The sequence below is a fragment of the Carya illinoinensis genome, chromosome 6 (genome assembly GCF_018687715.1).
Source record: "Carya illinoinensis cultivar Pawnee chromosome 6, C.illinoinensisPawnee_v1, whole genome shotgun sequence".
Lineage (NCBI taxonomy): Eukaryota > Viridiplantae > Streptophyta > Magnoliopsida > Fagales > Juglandaceae > Carya > Carya illinoinensis.
The window spans coordinates 33,346,458-33,360,773 of NC_056757.1; the positions used below are offsets into that span (position 1 = coordinate 33,346,458).

The 14,316-nt window shown below is 36.6% G+C and overlaps 1 long non-coding RNA gene across 1 annotated transcript; it reads right to left on the reverse strand.

Moving 5' to 3' along the window:
- Positions 1-11,635: 11,635 nt before the first annotated feature.
- Positions 11,636-12,641, reverse strand: LOC122312453. Its single transcript, XR_006243189.1, has 3 exons — positions 12,556-12,641; positions 12,192-12,347; positions 11,636-12,015 (listed from the first exon to the last, which is right to left on the reverse strand). It is a non-coding gene; the product is annotated as an uncharacterized LOC122312453 (long non-coding RNA).
- Between the last annotated feature and the right edge of the window lie 1,675 nt (positions 12,642-14,316).

Genomic DNA, 14,316 nt, shown 5'->3' on the forward strand with positions numbered 1-14,316 from the left:
ACAATCTAGCTCAATGTGTTTCGTGCGTTCGTGAAACACGGGGTTTGCGGCAATGTGTTGTGCAGCTAAATTGTCACAATGTAAAATTGCAGGAGCTGAAATGATGATGCTGAAATCCTCAAGCAAATATCTGATTCATGTAAGCTCGCACACGACAGCAGCCATGGCCCTATATTCGGACTCAGCCGAGGAGCGGGCAACAGTGTTCTGTTTCTTGGATTTCCATGCAACGAGGGACTTGCCAAGAAGGATGCAAAATCTAGTTGTGGACCGGTATCTAAGCAATTCGCCCAATTGGCATCTGAGTACACTACAAGTTGAAGTGCTGAAGTGCTTGAGAAAAATATTCCTTGGCCTGGGGTTCCCTTTACGTACCGAATGACCTTGATCAGAGCTTCATAATGAGGTGCTCATGGACACTCCATGAACTGGCTCAATAAATTTACACTGTAACTAATGTCTGGGCGAGTATTAGTGAGATAAAGGAGCTTGCCCACTAATTTTTGGTAAAGAGCAGGATCATGAAATGGGTTGCCTTTATCTTTTTGCAGTTTGATATTGGCTTCCATCGGAATGGGAGATGGTTTAGCTGCGAGCAGTCCTGTTTCGGCTAATATATCCAATGCATACTTTCGCTGACATAATTGGATTCCACCCTAGCCACTTCCATGCCGAGAAAATATTTCAGTGGCCCGAGAGTTTTGATTCTGAATTTTGTGGATAGAAACTGTTTGATGGCATCACTAGAAGTGGTGTCCGAGCTCAGTAAAATAATGTCATCGACGTATATGAGGAAAGCAATGAAGAAGGTGTTTGTCCGTTTGGTGAACAAGCTATAATCGGCTTTGGATTGCACCAGGCCGAATTCAGCAAGTGATGAAGAGAGTTTAGTGTTCCATTGCCGAGATGCTTGACGTAAGCCATAAATGCTTTTCTATAATTTGCAGACTTTGTTGGCGTGTGATGAGGAAAGACCAGGTGGGAGCTGCATGTACAATTCTTCATCGAGTTCCCCATATAAGAACGCATTATTTACGTCCAGTTGCTGCAAGTCCCAGCCCTTGATGGCAGCAAGAGCAAGTAGACATCGGATGGAAGTCAACTTTGCAACCGGAGAGAAAGTGTCGTGAAAATCAATTCCTTCACGTTGGGTAAAACCCTTTGCAACCAGTCGGGCTTTGGCACGTTCGATCGAGCCATCCGCTTTGAACTTGTAACGATAAAGCCATTTGCAAGCAATCGGCTTCTTGCTAGGAGGGAGATCGACAATGGACCACGTGTTATTCAGTTCCAAAGCAGTGAGCTCTTGTTGCATGGCTTCTCGCCAGATGGGCTGTTTAATGGCTTGATTGTACGTAGTGGGCTCAGTGTTGATGGAGAGGGATGTAGTGAAAGCATGAAATGAAGGAGATAAAGAACTATAAGATAAAACAGAAGACAATGAAAAAGAGAGGTTCAAACCTGGGATGGAGGATGATTCAGGGGCTTTCGACGTGGATGCTAATTGGTGTGGGAGCAGGGCATTGCAATGGAAATCTTTAAGGTATGCTGGTGCTGTTCTGGTTCTTGTGGAGCGACGAAGTGGGGTTGAGGGCGAAGGTGCAATGGTTGGTGTAATGGGTGGGGGTGAGGGTGAAGGTGCAATGGTTGGTGTAACGGGTGGGGGTGAGGTGTTGTGGTTGAATGATTCTGTGTTGGTTTGGTCGAACGGTGGTGATGTATCAAGAATGAGAGGGTCTTGTGAAGTTGGAGTGGGAAGGTTGACGTGGGATTGTGAAGGGTCCTGTTCGGAGTGAGGGAAGGGGGAAAAAGGTGAGGGTCATTTGTACGTTTGAGGGGAAATATTTGCTCATGGAACACAACGTCACGCGATAGGAATATTTGCTGTGTGTTTGAGTCCAGAAGTTTATAGCCCTTGACCCCGTATGGATACCCAAGGAAGAGACATTTTCAAGCTATGGGGTCAAATTTAGAACGGGTATGACTGAGGGTAGATGCGAAACACAGGCAGCCGAAAGTTCTAAGATGTGAATAAGATGGTTTTTGGTTGTATAGTAGCTCGAATGGTGATTTGTTGTGAACTTGAGGTGTGGGTGTTCTGTTGATTAAGTGTACAACAGTGGTAATGAAATCGGTCCAATATTTCATTGGTAGTCTGGACTGAAATTTCAAAGCTCTGGCTACGTTTAGTATATGTTGGTGCTTGTGTTTAGCCAAGGCATTTTGTTGAGGTGTTGCAATGCATGTGCGTTGATGTAAAATTCCTTTTGATTGATAAAAACTGGGCATGTGAAATTCGACACTGTTATCGGATCAAATTGTTTTAATTTGGCTTTCAAATTGAGTGGCGGCAAGTGCGATGAAATTTTGAAGGGATGTTCTTGCTTCGGATTTGGTTTGAAGGAGATAAATCCACGTGCAACGGGTGTAGTGATCTACAATGGTAAGAAAATACTTGGTGCCGTTGTAAGATTGAACTTGATTGGGACCCCAAATATCAACGACAATAAGATCAAATGGTTTAAAAACTAAAGTTTCGGATTGAGTAAAGGGTAGCTTATGCTGCTTTTCAAGTGGACAGATCTCACAAGGGATAGGTGGAGAATTTATTGGTTTAGAATTTGCAAGTTGCATGTCATTTAATATTTTTTGTGTCATAGAACTATGGCCAAGCCGATAATGCCAAAGAGTAAAGTCATCTAGCTTGGAAACACTTGTGGTATTAACATGACTGAAACGTAAGGCAGGTAAAAAAGATTGTAATTCGTTGAGGTGAGGTCTGGAAAGTTGGAGATGATAGAGTCCATTATGCACCTTCCCCACTCCAATCGTCATCCAAGAGGAAAGGTCCTGAATGTAACAAGAGTTAGAGAAAAACATTAGATAACAATTGGAATGAGTAGTAATAGACTTAGCTGAAATTAAATTGAATGAAAAGTCAGGCACACACAAAACATTTTTAAGAATTAACTGGTTGGAAATTTGGACCTCACCAAGATGAGTAGCTGCTGTGGTTGTGCCATTAGGAAGCTTAATGGTGTGTGAAACGGTGGTAACATTATGAGTGAAGAATTGAGGGTTACAGATCATATGATCCATAGCTCCCATATCGATTATCCAAGACACAACAGCGTGAGTGACGTGATTGAGTGTGTGTGTGTGTGAAATTGCAGGATAATATACCAGACATAGGGGACTCGGATGCTGAGAGGTTTGTAAGAACTTGGTTGGCAGCAGGTGTGTGAACAGAGGAGGTAGAAGATTGGAGCAACAAAATGAGCTGGCTGTACTGCTCTGGAGTGATGGATGGTCCATTGCCGATGTGATCCTGCTCAAGAGAAGATTGGTTAGCAAATGTTTTATGTTTGGTATGGTTTTTATGACCTGGAGGAAATCCATTGAGTCTATAGCACTTCTCTTTAGTGTGTCCTGGTATATGGCAATGATAACACACTGGTAAAGTTGGATTTGCTTTGAAACATCGCTCCAATGAGTGACCGGAAATGTTGCAATGAGTGCAAAACAAATGGTCTCGACGAGTGGAGGAGTAACCACGATGATCTGGTCCTTTGGCAGCCATTGCAATAGGTGTTGGTGAAGAGTTGAGCTATCTTCTTCGCTCCTTTTGTTGAACCAGCGATAACACATGTGACGCCCCCAAATTCCGTTTGGGATCGGACGGACATTTGAAGCGTCGAGACATGCAACACAAGGTTACCTGCCCCCATTCATGATATATAAGATGCAATGTTCCTAACATGCATTTAACATTATGCAATATTCGCAGCGGATAATTTTTTTTTAGCAATACTATGCACCAAATTGAAAATATCCCAAATGCTTAAAACATACTTCATACATAAAGACCCATTGAATAGATCACAACACTAGTCCAAAATGGTTATGATCCAAAAAGTACTAAAGATGCAACTCCATTGTACAAGTAGTAATTTATGTTAACTACTATATTAACATTGACGTCGCACCGTCGCTTAGTCAACTGTGTCTAGTTGATCAGCTCCTGATTCTCCTTCAGGTCCTATAACAAGATCTACCATTCGGGGGGAATGGTAGTTGGGACTACCAAAGTGAGATTTGATTACAAATCTCAGTAAGTTAACAAAAAAACTTCCACACAAGTTAATGATGCATGCATGACAGTAAAAGTATAAATGCATAATCAAATTCATAAGTAATTAAAGTATAACTTGGCGTACAACATAGCATAATTGACATAACTTAACTTGAAACATGAACTGAACTTGACTTGACATGAACTTGATCTGAAACTTGACTTAACATGAAAAATACATACTCCACAGTTGTTGTGGCCTCATGTATTCTACGTGTAAATACATACTCCACAGTTGTTGTGACCCCATGTATTCTACACAAACTTGACTTAACATGAAAATTACATACTCTACAGTTGTTGTGGCCCCATGTATTCTACGTGTAAATACATACTCCACAGTTGTTGTGGCTCCATGTATTCTACACAAACTTGACTTAACATGAAAAATGCATACTCCACAGTTGTTGTGGCCCCATGTATTTTATACAAACTTAATGTACTCAAGATGAAACATGACTGGAAAACGAAAGGACTGGAGCCCTGACGTAACATAACGTGATTTGAACATAACTTGAAATAGATACATTTCGTAACATGGCATAACATATAATAGACAACATATTTAACATGACATACTTGTAATGTACAGTAATACATGACAGAATATATTATGTAACAGATAAAAATTGATGACAGAATAAATTCTGTATAATAGACAATTACGTGATAACTTGGCATGACATTACATATATGATAACATACATACATACACTGTAGTTCCTTTACTTAGCACACATACACAGTAGACTGCTAGTAAGTTAAAAGCTAACTTACCTCGATCTCCGCGTTTCTTATAAAACTTCAAGTGCGACCACGAGGAACTGTAATTAGTGATTATAAAAATTAGAACTAAATCACTAATAATTTGAAATATGAAAAATACTAACTTAAAGAGTAAAATTTTCATTTCACTCTCTACATGTGGGAAAATGACCGTTTTACCCATAACTTAAGGATTTTGCATACTAACTCCAAAAGTTTCCAAAATTTACATTCCTCATGTAAATTTTGTCCTAAACTTAAATATAAACTCAGAAAAATTTAAAACAAAACACAACTATGAAGAACACACTATGGCCGAAACATCCATAGGCTATTTCCCTTGATTTTTGTTGCAATTCCTTCTAACTTCAAAACTCATGCTTAAACCAAAATTTTGCAACAAACATCTTCCAATCCTAAGTTCAAAACCATACTTAAAACATCCATTTAGAAAAAACTAATAATTAACACCAAACCTTTTTTGTAAAAAGATCAAAGCACTTGAATCACAAGTTTTGACCTTAAATCAAAACATCTCCAAGAATTTCAAAAATCAAATCTTACTTCTAACATATTCATAATATCATCCTAACATCAAACATGCTTTAAATCATCAAACTAAAGTCACCAAAATCACAAAATAACATTTGGAGTTTTTGGTTTTACACTTAGTCCAAAAACAGAAACTTTTTCCTCAACTAGTTTTGATAAATCTCTTGATCTATGACTTATAAATATATGATCTTCAAACCAAACCATCACATGGTTTAAAAAGATGTCCTAAAACATATATATGCTTCTAATTCAAGATCACATGATTAGAAATTAACCAAAACATAAATTTAGCCAAGAATATCCACACTTTGGCTTATTTGAATATCTCATTGCATAAAATTTCATATCTTTGAAACTAACACCAAATATCTTCAAAATAATAATATAACATGTATATAAGATGCTTAGGATCCTCCAATAAAATTATCAAAGTCATTGGAATAGGTTTAGACCACCAAAGAGTTAAATTTTCTCAAAACAGAAACTGTTTTTCTTCTTCCAGTTTCTAAGTTTCTAAATCTAAGAAAATCTTTCATCAAAACCTTTAATCATGCAAAAATCCTCAACCAATAGTCACATATACATGTTAAAAATACTCCATAAAAATTTCGGACCAATATCTATCCATTAGCTTGGTCAAAAACTCCAAACTATAACATATTCTCCAGTTTATCTCCTAGAATGACCTTTTTATAGTTTACACAATATTTGACTGACCAAATGATCTTCAAATTGGGTAAATAAGATATCCATGTAAACTAGATTAAAAAAGAAACAACTTATATGAAGGAGACTTTATGATAAAACACTTACAAAAGCTTCTAAATGGGTGTGCAAAAGACCTCCTAAAAGCTGTCCGAGAGAGAGTGTTTGATATTCTTTCAATGGAAAGTGTAAATGAAGATAATTTCGTGTGGAGAGGTGGCTGGAGATACTTATGGATGATATATGGAAGAGATGAGGCTGGAGTTGAGAGTTGAGTGTAGTTTTCTCCTACCCAAAATATCTATAAAAGATTATCTCATAATATTTTATCCAATAGTATCTAAAAAAAATCAACTTAAGATATTTTTATCTAATAATATCTATAAAAATCAACTCAAAATATTTTTACCCAATAATATTCATGAAAATTACCTCAAGATATTTCTTTTTATCCAATAATATCTACAGTTTTGAACAGACGTTTTGTCCGAAAATATAAAAAAATGTTATTGCGCCATAAGACTTTAAATAACCTTCCGAGTCTAATAGTACAAACTATAATACATTTTGACACTTCTAACTATCTCCAATAATCAAAAACACACTTCTGATACCATAGTAAATAATAACACTAACTATGTAGTTAGACAAAAACTTATACGATTAATGGATTCGTGAAAACTTATGGGGTTTTCACGAGGTTCCTAAAGTTAATAGAAATTTCACAATTGAATTTCTAGCGGACTGTTACAACACATGGTTCAAAGCAGGGAGAGAATTATTTAGTAAAATTTGAGCTCGTACCGAATCATAAGAATCATGTAAGCCCATGAGGAACTTCATGACCTTGCTTCGGTGAGTATATTCCATCAGTGTTTTCATTGATCCACACGTACAAGATGGCATAGGTTCATATATTTCCAGCTCATCCCAAAAACTCTTAAGTTTGTTATAATACTGACTTACCGAATCATCATCTTGGGTAAGTGTTGAAATGGATTTGTTGAGTTGAAAGATTCTTGGTGCATTCTGAATCGAAACACGTTCGCGAAGATCGTTCCACACATGAGCAGCAGTTTCAGCATGTGCTATGCTCGAGTGATGTTCAAGGCCAACGGAGTGTTGTATCTAGGTGATTACCATGTCATTGCAGCGTTCCCAAGGGGTATAGAGAGGATCGGCATTGTTGGAGGGTTTGAGGATTTTGCCATCAATAAAACCGAGTTTGTTCTCAATATTGAGGGCCCGGCGCATGGTTCTTGCCCAAGTTACGTAGTTTTCCGTAGTGAGCAAATCTGGTACGAGTGGAGAGGAAGCTCCTTCTCCAGGTTGGATGTAATAGGGACTGGCGGGATGGTGGGGATTGTTCTCAGGATGGGGAGGCATAATTGGTTCTTCAATTTCTGGGTTTGGAGGAGTATCTGTCATGGCTCTGGTACCATGTTAAGAGTAGCACAAGAATGAAAATGCAGAGCAAAGGACGAGTGGAAGATGAATGAATAACATAATTATATTCTATATCACGTGCTCTGTTACAAGTGTGTATTGCTATTTATAGATTGCAAACTGTAAAAATAATAAATGAATAAAAGAATGTAAAAGAATGGATTTACAGCTCATGGCCTCTAATAGAATTGTATTCCTCATGTTACTGCTTTGTCCTTATCAGGAGGAACCGTAGGCAACTTAGATTTAAATTCATCTTGTAATTTCATCACCCTCCTATCTGGTTTTAGACTTTACGTCTTCATTTTCACAAAATCAAAATAATTATGAAAATCAATGTTGTTGATCTAAAATTAATTGCTTTTCTTAAATCATACTTTGAATCTTTCATTCTATTTGTTTGGTTTATCAAAACATGTAATATTAATAGAAGGACAATGCTAGAGCTACAGGTACTCTTCGGTCTCCACCGAGTGTCCGGCCACCAAGAAGGACATTTGATTTTTTTTTTCATACATTTTTTTATATTCTTAAACATTTAAAGAAAAACACAATATGATTAAACAATATTTTCTTAATCATTAAGTATATAAAAAAAAAATCAATAGCTATCATCGGTGGCTTTTCTATATGGGATAAGTTATCCTTAATAAATACAAAAGAAATAATGAGACCACAATTGCGAAAAGGAAAATTTTTTAGTCAAGATTACGTAAAAATAAGTTTATAAACTGACGTGACTTGATATGATACGTCATATTATAAAATTATTTTTATTATAAAGTAGATATAAAAGACTTTATAAAGTTATGTCAGTTTATGAATTTATTTTTATATAGTTTATTTGTATTTGTAGCATATCTCTTGCTAAAAAAATTTTAATGCCCTTTAAGTTAAAAAAGTTTATGTAATCTATTTGTGTAATCTCATGTTACTTTATTATTATTTATAAATAAATAACTATATTAAAAAATTATTTAATTTTTTTATTATTATTCACAGATTATCTAAAATTAGCATAAGACCCAAACATAGTTATTTACCAACGCAAAGGAGAGGACGGGAACATTCCCTTAATGAAGAGAAACATGGTGCCTTTAGGTTGTGTTTGGCCACTTAAAATTTTTATTTCAAACTCAAAATTCTCATCTCATCATTACAATTTTCTCAAATCCCAATACAAAATATAATAAATAATTCAACTTTTTCTTAACTTTTTCAAATCCCAAAACAATAATAATATTAAAATATAATATTTTAATATTTTATCTTAAAATTCAAAATTTTCATCTGAAAATTCTTAGTGGCCAAGCAGAACCTAGTTTTTTATCCGGTTGAGTTTCGGAGATGGAGAGAAAAATGTGCTCTATGGCTCTTGTTTTCTTCTTCCTTAATGGGATTTAAAGAATAATTCTACTCATAAGCCGGTCCAAAACTCCAACACCACACACCATGATGTGGCGAATCCGGTCTAATCGCCACGTCACGGCTCTTCTACCCATTCTGCTCTCACTGCTCTCTCCCTCGGAAGCCTCCCGATCTTACTTCAAGCAGATCCCTCTCTCGCTGCTCTTTCCTTCCCGAATCTCCCTTCCCTCAGATCCCTGTCTTAGTGATCTCTCCCTCATGAGTCTCACTGCTCTCTCCCTCACTTCTCCTAAACGCAGAAAGGCCTCTCTCATTGTCTTCCCCTCCCGTCTCTTATTGTCTTCCCCTCCCGTCTAAGTACCCCCAAGACTCTCTCCCTCACTTGTTTCTCACTTCCCTCCCGTAGCCCTCTTTCTCTAACCCCAATCTATGAGTCGATGCCATATTAGAGGAAACAACTGTCCAGATCTAGGAGGAAAAAGACATACGTGTTTGCGTTTCCAGCTCATCCCCAACATTAGGTATGGTAAGTTTTCAACTGAACCTTTCTATTTGGTTCCCCAGTACAATGATCAATGTATGTGTGTTTTCTAGTACACACTGAGTAGAGAAGAGAAACATTTTTGGTATAACTTTGTTTTTTTGTTTAATTTTTTTGTATGGAAGTTGTTTTCACTTAATCATCAGTTATATGTTTGGAATTTTTTGGTTGTGCCCATAAGCTGTTTGAAGGAGTTACTGACTGAAATGGACCTTGTGTGTCCTTGTTTGTGCCCATCCATGTGTGTCATATATTGTGTGTCCTTGTTGCGGTTGTTATATGGTCACCACTCTGCAACAAACAGAGTCCATTTCTCTCAAAATTTTTTGTCTTGTATATACTGATATACAGCGATAAGCAGCTAAAAAAGGTGGCATTCACATTCTGTATGGGCGAGAGAGAGAGAGAGGTTTATGAGTGTGGGAAGCACAAGATTATAATGTGGTCACTACTCAACAGAAAAACCAATCTATTTGTCTTGAATCTTTATTGCATATACTGACACAATGACATTTGGCTTAAAAGAATAATCATTCACAATTAATAGGCCCCAAAACAAGAGAGAGAGACACACACCATACCCACCATCCTTGAATCTGATTCACTACAATGGCATAGTGATAATATATATTTAAATTTGATTTCTCCCTTGATACCAAATATTATTTTTAGGTCTCTCTTTCTCCGTCTTACATGAAATTTGGACAACAAAATCAAACACCAACGACATGGGAAAGCGACAAATGTGTCTATGGTTAACATACTTTATTTTCATAGTGGCTTCATGCATGAATTTGATTTCTCCCTTGATACCAAATATTTTTTTTGGGTCTTGCTCTCTGTCTTACATGAAATTTAGACGACAAAATAAATCACGAATGACATGGGAAAGCAACAAATATGTCTGTGGTTAATATCCTTTTGTATAAGAAAAAATTTTCACAACCTCCCAACACCCCACACTCCACATTTTTTTTAATTTTTATTATTTTATTTTTTATTAAATATTTAATATATAAATAATGAATAAAAGAATTAAATTAATTTAAAAAGAATAAATTAAAAAAAATATTAAAAAATTAAAAAAAAGTGGAGTGTGGTGTGTTGGGAGGTTGTGTAGCATTTCCCATTGCAGTATATATTTTGTAGCAACAACATTGATTACTAACCCAAAAAAAGCTTTGGAAATCAAGTAATTTACTCCAAAAAGTATAACTCTTTGATGCATCAACTGTTTAAGTATAACTCCTTGTGGGGTTTGATTGTATTTTTTTCATATTTAATGTTTGAAATTCTTGAATTGTATGCAGGGATAAGCAAAATATCAATTCTTCGTATGGGCAAATATGCTTCAACTGGTAGAGGAGAAAATTCTGACAAGAGAGAATGCACTCCGACAGAGGGAGGATGATTTATTGTTGCGCGAGTATGAGGTTTGGAGGGGAAAAAAAAAAAACTAATACAAAGAGAGAATGAATGATCTGCACAAGCAAGAGGACAAAGTTCAAAGGCAAATAGTAGAGAATAGATGCGCACATATACTATTGTGTTTATACTGGGTGTTATCTATTGTAATTATTTTTGGTTGGTTCGGATGATAGATGTATCGTGTTACTATTAATTGTAGCTGGATCATTTGACTGCAATTGTAATTGTAAAATGCACTATGACTATTTTGTAAATGTATGCTTGGTAAGATTTGAGTTGGATATGGATGTTAAATGATACCGAATGTATACATGTGCTTGGGTTAGTTTTTGTGCGAATTGGACTAGAGTACTCATTAGTTGCTTGCAAATGGAAATTTAGTTGGAAAGTTCTTATGAGTTGCATGGAAAGGGAAAAATGAGTAGGGAAAGATACAAATTAAAATTAAGTAAGAAAATTAAGGAAACGCGAATGCATTGATCATGGACTATAATGATGGTTTATATTCCTGTCTATGACATGCACCATCCCTCTAAAAAAGACCTCTAACACCACATGTTTGACACGTTCTCTCCCTATCATTTCTTGCACAATCACAACCATACCCACCACCATGCAAGAAAAGGAAAATCTTTATATTTCAATAAACATCAACCACAACAAAAAATCTGATAGGTAATAAAAAAAATCTGATAAGTAATCAAACATAAGTGCTTCACCTTCTTTACAACTAGAACAAAATATATGATAGGGAATCAAAAAAATCCGATAGGTAATCAAAACACAAGTCTATCATATTCTTTATAGCCACAACAAAAAATCTGATAGATAATCAAAACATGAGTCCATCACATTTTTTACAATCATAACAAAGTAGCCACTAAGCCCCAGAGCCATAAGTCCAGTTTACATTCGTTACAAGTCCAGTTTATTCTCAATCCATCTCCACATTAATTCATTTTTTGAGATGGGAGAAGCAAGTATAAACATCAGATTTGGGGTGCTTTCCTTCCGCATGCTCCCTGCACTTCACCTCCATAGTGGTGCACATAATTGTCTACATGCACACCTTGCACTGCATTGAATATTCACCAAGAACAAAATTAACTAACCAACAAATTGAAAGGAAGTACATAGGCAAGACGATCTTTTTTTTTTTTTTCAATAAATAAAATCTTATTGATTATAAGAATAGGCATGAGCCCAATTAATAGGAAAGATGATTTTATCTGAGACAAGATATAGTTGCACCTTGAAATTTCATCCTCTTGATCCATGATTTGATTCAGATGCAGAAACACGAATTATACATGATCATTGTCTATGACTCTATCTTCTCTACTTTCATGTGAATTCATAGGTGCCTCATAACTCCTCCCCTTTTGCTTCCCTTTTCTATTAATTATTCTGTCTCCCACACACCATGATTCGAATCAGTTTCAACTGAGTTGAACAATTTAATGCTCTGATATATCTTAAAGAGTAAAAATTAAAACAAATCCTATAAAAAATCCAGGAAGCATTATGAACAAGAAGAAATAGATGCAAAATACAAAGCAAGGAAAATACAAAGCAAAAGTGTATAAACCATACGAACAGTCAATTTCTTACATACGTTGAGCAAAATCTGGACGCATTACTCGTTGTACATGTCTTCAAGTCACAGATCGGGGTTAGAGAGAGAGGGCTACGAGAGGGAAGTGGGAGAGAAGTGTGGGTAAGAGGGCTACAGAAGTGAGGAAAGGAAGGAAAGAAAGTGCGGCCTCGAGGGTGAGAGATGGGAGTGAGGGCTACGGAAGAGAACTGTAAAATAAGTGTAAAAATAACTCAGCCATATACAATGCGAGAGAGAGAGAGAGAGAGAGAGAGAGAGAGAGAGAGAGAGAGAGAGAGAGAGAGAGAGAGAGAGAGAGAGAGAGAACCTTGGAGTCGTCGGCAGCTAAACGCTATGGTGAAGGTGAGCAGAGGAGGGAGAATGTGGGAGGGGAAGGGGATTTGGAAAATTTTTGAATACATATTCTGTGCTGCAGGATCTATTTTGGGGGAGGGGGTTTGGGTAAAACCGTGTTGTTCAAAACGCACGTTTTGAAAAAAAAAAAAAAAAGAGAAAGATAAATCCAGCTCAGTTGGTGTGTGGTGTGGGTGAAATAGAGGCTTAAGAGTAGAATTACTCGGATTTAAATGGGTACAAAGCTGGTTCTTGATCAAGTTTAAATTTTTATCGAAATCTACTCGGCTTCATGACCAATTTTACTTACATGCTAGTTCTTATTAGAAATGAACAAATTCGTGAATTTTATTTTTAAAAAACAATAAAACGTTGACAAGTGGTCTCCAAGAGAAACTGTATCAAGCAATATTCATGTTACGATCGAATGGTTGCCACTTCCTAATGGTAAGGAAATCTCAGCCTGTCCGAGTGCATACGAGGGGGGAAGTGGGAACGCATTGATTCAGAGCGTGGAATCATCGGGTCCGACGCCTGCGACGTTGCACGAGTAAGTAGCAACATTATTATTACTACTTCTAAAAGCAATCCAAAAGAGCCACTGTCGGTCAAAATTTACTTACTACTTTAATTAATAGGTGATATTCACGTGATACTTTATTTGATGCCACGTAAAAAAATGAAAAAAAAAAAAGAGTTATTCTATCTTAACACGTCATCTGTATATAACCTATCTATTTCCTCATCCCTTCTTTTTTTTCTTTATGTGGATTTGGGTGTTGGAAAGTATTGAAGAGAGTTATAAATAGTAATAAAAAGTAGGTAAAAAGTAATAATAAAGTAATGAATAGTAATAAAAAGTAGATAAAAAGTAATGAATAGTAAAAAAAATAGGTGAAAAGTAATAATAAAATAATAAATAGTAGTGAGAAGTGTTGAAGAGACTTCAACACCCAAACACAGCCTAGATAATTTCTCTCGGACTCTCTCCTTTCCATTGGGTGGAGGGGGGGTGTGGAGCTCCGACAATCTCCTTCCCTGACTAGCCACCTTACTCTACTAGTTTTTTATTTTTCTTAATTTTTTTCTTGAATTTTCTTTTGTAGCGTCGAATATTGCCGATCTTCTGCTTTCCAGCAACCTTCAACCAACATGCGGCCTTTTTTCTATTTTTCCAGTCGCCAATCTTTAAATTCGTAGAAGAAATCTATTATTATGCTCGAAGTGTTCGTCGCACGCATGGCCTATGCCGTGCTGGTCTCCCACGCATAGTGGCGTCTTGGAGCGACTTTTGAGGCCATGCATGACTCCATTGGCCTCATATCTTTTGAATTTGCTTGTCCTTTCACCTCCTTAGGTGACGTGTGTCTTGCGCGTGCCGCCATCGCTAATAACTCGGCTCAAATTCTGACTACTATCTTACGTTAC